The 9,247-nt window shown below is 38.5% G+C and overlaps 1 protein-coding gene across 1 annotated transcript in view; it reads left to right on the top strand.

The window, feature by feature from the left end:
• Positions 1 to 9,247, top strand: part of calcrlb (calcitonin receptor-like b) — a 104,253-nt gene that overhangs the window by 31,667 nt on the left and 63,339 nt on the right. The gene's annotated exons all lie outside the window — the stretch shown is intronic.

Genomic DNA, 9,247 nt, shown 5'->3' on the forward strand with positions numbered 1-9,247 from the left:
TGCTTTTGGTGTAATACACAGCTATATAAATACATTCATTCATTCGTTCTAGACAGGTGGAGTCAATAATTCTTATACTATGATTATTGATCTTATACTCTGATTACCACACTGTTCAGGTAATGTATTTCAGATGTTTGTTAGGTTGTTGTCCTTAAATCGCTACTGTGGGACTAGTTTTTTTATGCTGTATGTGTATGTGTAATTTAAAGAACATATTTTTAGTTCAGTATAGTTATGTGGAACTGTAATGTGGTCAAAACCTGCCTGGAACTTTTAAACTGTGCTTTATTATTTTTAAAAAATCAGTTTGTTATTAATTATTAATTACTCACCCTTGTGTTTTTACAATCCCCTCGGACCTTCGTTCATCTTCAGAACACAAATGAAGATATTTTGGATTATATCCGATTGGTCCATTGGGCCGCAAGGCTCGTAAGATACTTAAAGTCCAGAAAAGGAACCAAAAACATTAGTGTACTCTCTTCAGTCGCGTCAAGACTTTGGTGTGCATTTGTTCATCGTCTGAACACAAGATAAAACCGAAGCTATCTCATCCTTCATACATAGGTCATGACTCGTGAGACTTTCAAAATACAAAAAAGTAACCAAAAACTGAATTTAACGGCAGTCATAAGCTCCAAGACGACTTTTGGGGGCCAACAGAAAGAAAACAATAAACAAAAAAAAATATTTTGTTCGCCTGTGTTTTCTCTTCAGGGTGCGTGCGGGCAAAACAACGCACTGTGCACGCGCTAATATTACCCGACATTGAAATGATATGAGGGTAATTAATAACTGAATTTATCTTTGGAACAACTAAACTAAAGAGATGTCGTGCATTTTAAACCAAACATTTGTTTTGGGAATCCTGCTAAAAATACCAGCATGAATCTCCTCTTGTGACTGGTCAGACTCAGTGGAGAGATTTAATTACCTTCATCGATTTTCCTGTTTATTTGTCAGCTCTGTTCCTGTTTATTGTCCAGCTTCTTATAAATAACCGAGTTTATTTACATCAATGGCTATTTATTGTGTTGAAAGCAGCCTGTTCATCTTAATGTATGTACAGTTGAAGTCAGAATTATTAGCCCCCCTGAATTATTACCCCCGTTTATTTTCCCCCCAATTTTTGTTTAATGAAGAGATGTTTTCAACACATTTCTAAACATAATAGTTTTAAAAACTCATTTCTAATAACTGATTTGTTTTATAATTGCCATGATGACATACTATTTTGCTAGATAAGACACTTCTATACAGCTTAAAGTGACATTTAAAGGCTAACCTAGGCAGGTTAGGGTAATTAAGCAAGTTATTGCATAATGATGGTCTGTTCTGTAGACTATAAAATATATATATATCTTTAAGGGGCTAATCATTTTGACCTAAAAATAATAAAAAAAAATTAATAACTGCTTTTATCCTTGCCGAAATAAAACAAACAAGACTTTCTCCAGAAGAAAAAATATTATCAGACACACTGTGAAAATGTCCTTGCGCTGTTAAACATCATTTGGGAAATATTTAAAAAATGTAAAAAAATTAAAAGGGGGGCTAATAATTCTGACTTCAACCGTATATGCATGCAGCCTCACTGCAAATGTGATTTAGATATTATTACACTTACAGAGACGGCGTCTGTGTTCCTGTCATTCTAGAAGTGAGAGCAGTTTCCCACTGGAATACTGATGTTTTTAAATGTGTTCTGTTAAAGGCAGCAGATTACTAAAGATACTGTTGGAGGTCACTTCACAAAGGGATATGTAACTGCTCCAACAGGATGTGTAACTTCCTCTCTAATAAACACATGTAAGCATACACACACACACACACACACACACACACACAAACACACACACACACGGTGGAAAAAAAAGCTGCCGAAGTAAACAGCGTGCAGCTGACATGTGTCTCTGCCTCTGGGAAAAGCACAGGAAGAAGCCTCAGATTTGGTGCTGCCACACATTATGGAGCTCTGCCCGGTGTGTATGTGCTATTCTGTAAAGTCTGCAGATATCAGAGTTTGCAGCGATGGATGTTCTGTGATTGTTTGCATTGGTTCCATATGCGGTGTAGGGGCCCAGGGGGAAGGGCCGTCCCTTGTCATCAGCTCCTCTCAGCAGATGAATTACATGCAGCAAGTGCAGGCAATGGGCCTCAAACATTTCCAAGAATTCCAATTTTTAACCAATTTCAATCCAAGAAATTGGTTAAAAATGCTTTCTCGTGCAAATGAAACATTTTTGATGTGGGCAAAAGACCTGCTTAAAATTACAGTGGATCCAGCTTTTGTTTGTTTGAGTTTCTCAGAGCCAGCCCAAATACTTTTAGGGGGAACCTCAGATATTCAGAAGCACCCTACTACAAGGTCATAGCTTTGCTCTTGACATTGCTGGGGACCTAGTGGTTTAAAGGGTCAAGAAACACCAAAACACATTTTTTGAGACGTTGACAGTCACATATGTGTCCCACATTCCTTAAAACACTATTAGCACACATATATTCACAAAAAAGTGAAAATTGCTTGCAAAACTGTTTTTTCGTTATTTCGAGCATATTCGTTTTTCCGGACTAAAAATAAATTTAGAAGCTACGTCACGGCGATGAGATCCTTGTATAAATACCAGCATGGAGACTGGCTGTCTGTACCGGTGGGTACGACGTGACATCTTTGAGTTTTCAAGAGATAGACTTGGTTCGAACCAATCAGCGCACCTTATTGTGCATGAGGTGCAACTTCATTAATATGCATGATAACTTCGAAGACGTTTTTACCTGTTACAGTGTTCAGATGGCAGAAAGACACCACGTTATATTGCCAACCGTATTTAAAACAATTGGAAGAAGAAGAATTGTTTGGAGACATGGGTCATCAATATTGCGTTTATTAATGTGCACAGTTCTGCAAAGTTCAATAAAAGGTGTTCTTGGACTTTAAACATCCTATAATTACTGCTGTATATGGAGGGTGAGAGAGCTCTTGGATTTCATCTAAAATATCTTAATTTGAAGATTGAGCTAAAATATCTTAATTTGAACTTATATTATGTTTACAGAAGATTGTAAACATAATATAAGTAATAAATAATAAGTAATTAATAACAGAATTTTCATTCTGGGGTGAACTAATCCTTTAACATGTCCAAAAACAACAATAATAAAAATGTTTCCTGGTCTCTCTTGTGCCACATGTGCAACCTAATGACATCATGCTTCTAATAAAATTAGAAGTAAATACGCTGTTTGTAATCTACTCACTATCAGCTCAGTGAAGCTGTTCTTTTCCATTCTTTAATCAAATCTTTTGGCAAAGCACCTCATCGCTTCCCTTTTCTATAATTGTCCTGCGTGAACTTCTGCACCCATCCCACATTCACAGATGTCTCTGGCTCTTCGAGAAAGATCTGCTTTCACTGGGCCAACAGTCAGAGACTTGCCACCCAAAATAAAACAAAGCGATGAATATGAAAATGAATTTGTGTGTTTACAGAATATCAGGAGGGGAAAAAAACACTGAATTTGGCTGCCGGCTAAAATGTTCTTTGTGTTTAGTTGATGCTGACGTTACAACGCATCTGTTTATTGAGAGCTTGTGAAAATAATTTATTGCTTTATTGCGATGTTCTCATTGCAAGAGTCTTCCAAACATTGTGACCCAAAAACTATTCCTTGTTAAAACCACAGTCTTCACCAAAACAATCCAGCACTCAGTCTCTCAGTTGTTTAACTATGTTTTTTTTTTTTTTTACTTTTTGTTTTAAAGGCACAGTATGTATGTATGTACATATCCAATACCACTGGAAATTGGATACACAACCTGACAAAAGTCTTTATGTTGATTTCAGTTGTAAGAGCTACAAATAATGACGACTTCGAGTTAGTCATTTGAAAAAGGGGCAGAAGTTAGATTTTTTCCAATAAATCATCTGTTGAACTTTATCCCAATCATCACAAATACTACAGAAGCATACCTGCCAACACTTCCATTTTTCCCGGGAGTGTCTTGTATTTCAGACTCATCTCACGTATTGTTCTGTCTTCCAGAAAAATCCCGGAAATCCCGGCTCCTTAGTTCGCGCACCCAAACCCATGAATGATTTCTAAATGATTTTGAGATATTGAGCTTCAAATTTTTGCATTCCATGGCAAACAGTATGTGTGTAACATTTGTGTTTTAATTAAAAATTCTTAAAATGTGAACAACTTATAAAAAAAAAATCCCAAAATGTAAATAAGTTGTAATTAATAAGAATGTCAATAACTCAATTTTGACAAAAATGACATATAGAACCTTATAATTCTAAGGTGACGAAATGTAAACATTTGACAACATTGTTCTGAGCTGTAATAGTTTTTTAATTCTAAATCTCCATACAAAAATGGCTGAATGGACCATACGCTAACCTATGTATTATTCAGCAACAAGATGGCGCCAAAAACATCAGCAGAAACAGACAGGCATATGAATTTGAATGCCTTTATTGATGGTCAAGATAAGAAAGTGGTGGAAGGGTGTCGTGGACCAAAGTGAAGAGCGCAAGGGGGAAGTCGGGAGAAAGTTAACCGCGGATGGGGAAGCAGGGCGGTTGAGTAAAAATAAGGTAGCAGGGTGGATTCGTAAAATAAGGTGCCGAATCAGATTTCAGCAGTACCGCATCTGGATCCAGCGTGTTCCAGCACTACTTAATCCCTGCATGAGAACCACAAAAGATCAAACACCAAACGTTTTAAATATGGAGCAACTGGTCATTTTTATCAAGGCTTGAGTCTGTTATTTAGTGATTGTTATCTCGGAGTAACATACTTCACAAATAACGAATCAGAATCAGGCATTCCAGAGAACACTTTAGCTTATATGAACATGTCTGTAGGAGGGCGGCACGGTGGCTCAGTGTTTAGCACTGTCGCCTCACAGCAAGGTCTTTGATTTAAGTCCCAGCTGGGTCAGTTGGCATTTCTATGTGAAGTTTGCATGTTCTCCATGTGTTCCCGTGGGCTTCCTCCTGGTGATCTGGTTTCCCCCACAGTCCATATACATGCGCTATAGGTGAATTAAATAAACTAAGTTTGCTGTAGTGTATGAGTGCATGTGTGGGTGTTTCCCAGTACTGGGTTGCGACTGGAAGGGCACCGCTGTGTAAAACATATACAGAAATAGTTGGCGGTTCAATCCCCTGTGGGGACCCCTGACAAATAAGGGACTAATCCGAAGGTAATTGAATGAATGTCTACGGGAGTGCAATAGGTTGCAATAAAGATGACAACTCCCATGATTCCACACTCAGTCACAGCATCATCAGACTATGTCTTTGTTTGTTGCCAATATGTGCCCTGTAGTGGCAAAATCCACACTGTGCTTATCTTTAATTGTTTAAATGTTTTCAAAATCAGTTTTTCGAAGAGAACATGACTAACAAGTGGCCTTTGAGCTTTTATTACACACTTTTTATGAATGGTTGAGGTAATTGTTAGGATTAAGGGAATATCTGGAGTGCAACAAAAATAAACCACAGACAAGTAAGCAAAGCCAAAAACTGTGGGAGAAGCCATCTTCCTTTGATTGTGTGTTCTTACTGGCAGTCTGCTCTGTTTTCAAAGAACGCTGATTAATAAGAGCCCACCTCATTGTTCGCTTAAGAGCGTTTAAAAGTGTTCAAATTTCCTGCTTCATTCTCGGTATTAATTAGTTTGTGGTCCGTGCACTGAGGCACTGAGCATTTCCCATGAACCTTGAACATGGTCACTCTGCTTTCATCCTTTTATTAACTTGTTGGTGTAAAACAGCACATTTTGTTCAACAAAAAAAAAGATAGTTACACTTGAAATATGATCTTATGTGCAATACAACCTAAAGGCAAATATGGTAGGTTGATAGAGAATTTTAATTACATCGTCTGGATTTCCACAATAAAAATGAACGACTCTACATGTTTAAAAATGAATGACTCTACATGAATGTAATGTACAGTGTAAACTTATTAAAATGGTAAAATTATGTTCTACATTGTTATGTTTTAATTTTGTAGGACTAGAAATTAGAAGTGTATACATATATATGATGATATATATTTTTTCCAATATATTTTAAATCATTTAAAATCTTAGAAATCTTATACTTATTATTCTTATTTACTTTTCACCCCCTTTCTCTACTTTTGTGATCACATGGATCAGACAATATGGAATGTTTGAAGCATCAAACTTGTGCCGTATTGCAATTGCCTGTTTCGCTGCATCCGGAAAGTACTCATAGTGCTTCACTTTTTTTCACACTGTTTTATGTTACAGCCTTATTCCAAAATGGATTAAATTCATTTATTTCCTCAAAATTCTACACACAATGCCCCATAATGACAATGCGAAAAACGATTTTTTGAAATTGTTGCAAATTTAATAAAAATAAAAAAAATCTGAAAAATCCAATCATTTCTGGATGCAGCCTATATGATGCAAGCTGAGATTGCATCACTCAGCGATGCAATCTCAGACACAATGCACTCAGTGGAGTAAGTGACGTCACTGTGACGGTTAGGCTTAGGGGTGGGGTTAGGTGAGCGCATTAAAAATCATTGGATGCAACTCAGATTGCACTGCACCAGGTCTGCATCCAGACCCCTCTCTAAAAATATGTACAAAAGTATTCACAGTCTTAGCCGTGAAGCTCTAAATTGAGCTCAGGTATATTCTGTTTCCACTGATCATTCTTGAGATGTTTCAGCTGCTTAATTGGAGTTCACCTGTGGTAAATCCAGTTGATTGGACATGATTTAAAAAGGCATACACCTGTCTATATAAGGTCCCAGGGTTGACAGTGCATGCCACAGCCATATCACCCTGCAGCCCAAGACCGGTTACTCGCTGAAGCTAAGCAGGGCTGAGCCTGGTCAGTACCTAGATGGGAGACCATTAGGGAACACTAGGTTGCTGTTGGAAGTGGTGTTAGTGAGGCCAGCAGGGGGCGCTCAACCTGTGGTCTGTGTGAGTCCTAATGCCCCAGTAAAAGTGAAGGGGACAGTACACTGTCTGTGGGCGCCGTCTTTCGGATGAGACATAAAACCGAGGTCCTGACTCTCTGTGGTCATTAAAAATCCCATGGCACTTCTCGTAAAAGAGCAGGGGTGTAACCCCGGTGTCCTGGCCAAAGTCCCTCTATCGGCCCTTACAATCATGGCCTCCCAATCATCCCCATCCACCGAATTAGCTCTATTACGGTCACTTCACTCCACCAATAGCTGGTGTGTGGTGAGCGCACTGGCGCCGTTGTCCTGTGGCTGCCGTCGCATCATCCAAGTGGATGCTGCACACTGGTGGTGGTGTGGTGTAGAGAGCCCCCCCCCCCGCATGATTGTGAAGCGCTTTGGGTGCATGGCCATACACAATAAATGCGCTATATAAATACACATTACATTACATTTTACATTTTACATGCCAAAGCACAAACCAAGCATGAAGACAAAGGCATTGTCTGTAGACCTCTGAGACAGGATTGTCTTGAGGCACAAGGCTGGGGAAGGTTACAGAAAAATGTGTGCTGCTCTGAAAGTTACAATGAGCACAGTGGCCTCCATTATCCATAAGTGGAAGATGTTTGGAACCACCAGGACTTTTCCTAGAGCTGGTCGGCCATCTATGCTGAGTGATCGGGCCTTAGTCAGGGAGGTGATCCATAACCGTATGGTCACTCTGTCTGAGCTCCAGCATTCTTCTGTGGAGAGAGGAAAACCTTACAGAAGGACAACCATCTGTGCAGCAATCCACCAATCAGGCCTGTATGGAAGAGTGGCCAGACGGAAGCCACTCCCCGCCTAAAATTTGCCAAAAGGCATCTGAAGCACTCTCAGACCACAAGAAACAAAATGCTCTTGTCTGATGAAAAAATTGAACTCTTTGGAGTGAATGCCAGGCTTTAAATTTAGAGAAAACAAGGCACCAGCATAACAACCAATGCAAATTAAATATCAGATTTGATCTACGAGACCCACAGAACCATCTAGATTTTTACACTCTGTTGAAGTCTGTGACTTCATATGAGATGCGTCTTTAAGCTGCCATGACCAAAAAAGCTTTTTATATAATGTATTAAATTCATTTCAATAGTTCAATGCCGTGTCTTTATGTGTCATTTCAGTGTATTACACAACAAATTTTTCAGATAATTTGTTTTGCTTTATTTTTATGTTTGTATTGTTTGGGTTTTTACCAAAATCTGGTTCAATTCCAAGTCAACAGGAAATATTATTCCCAGGAAAAACATGACGTGTTGAATACTTATTTTCCCCGCTGTTTGTTGCCAGATTGAGGTAAAAAAAAATGCCTTGAGATTTAAATATTTTGTCAATTTTGTGAGGTGATGAGCTTCATACAAGATCTGACAACTTGACAAAAAGTTTGGGTTGAGTTGGGTATGAAATACCGGATACTCGCAGGAAAAATGGGAATGTTGGCAAGTTTGGATGGATGTCTTATTGATTTTATATATAACTAAATAGTATTCAAATTACTTAACTTATTCCACACATGTATAACTTGTGGAAAAAGTGTGGTCAAGACTTTCAAAGACTTCCAAAAATAAGCCTTCCCTGAGAAATAATCCCTGGAGTAAAAAGCATGACAACTATCCCCGGTCTCTACAAGACCTGCTAGCATAATGAGAAGCGATCACAAACAACATACTGTGATGCCACAAGCCTGTACCAGCCAAAAGCACATCTGGAAAACCCAGTGCAGGAAAGGACTGGGATTCCAGCACTTGAGAACAATGGACTGAATTCCACAAGCAGGGACAGAGACACATCTGGCTCAAGGATGAAGACAACTCAAAGACCCCGGCTGGACTCATCAGATCCTCATGGACAGTTATAATTTCATACTTTCCAGGAACATTACACCATTTACTGCGAGAGAGTCCTTCAACAGATGATGTTTGAAGACAAAATATCATGCTATGGAAGATAAATGTTAATACAATAAGTAAATAAGACTTCACGCTGATGTAATGTTAAAATATAATAAAATAAAAAAATAAATTTCAAGACTATTAAAAATGATCAGAAGGATTATATTCATTCATTCATTTTCTTTTCGGCTTAGTTCCTTTATTAATCTGGGGTCGCCATAGTGGAATGAACCGCCAACTTACCCACCCAGCATATGTTTTATCAGTGCCCTTCTAGCTGCAACCCATCACTGGGAAACACCCATACACTCCCATTCACACACATACACACTACGGGCAACTGATCCA

This window comes from Danio rerio, chromosome 6 (genome assembly GCF_052040795.2).
Source record: "Danio rerio strain M-AB ecotype USA chromosome 6, GRCz13ab, whole genome shotgun sequence".
NCBI classification, from domain to species: domain Eukaryota; kingdom Metazoa; phylum Chordata; class Actinopteri; order Cypriniformes; family Danionidae; genus Danio; species Danio rerio.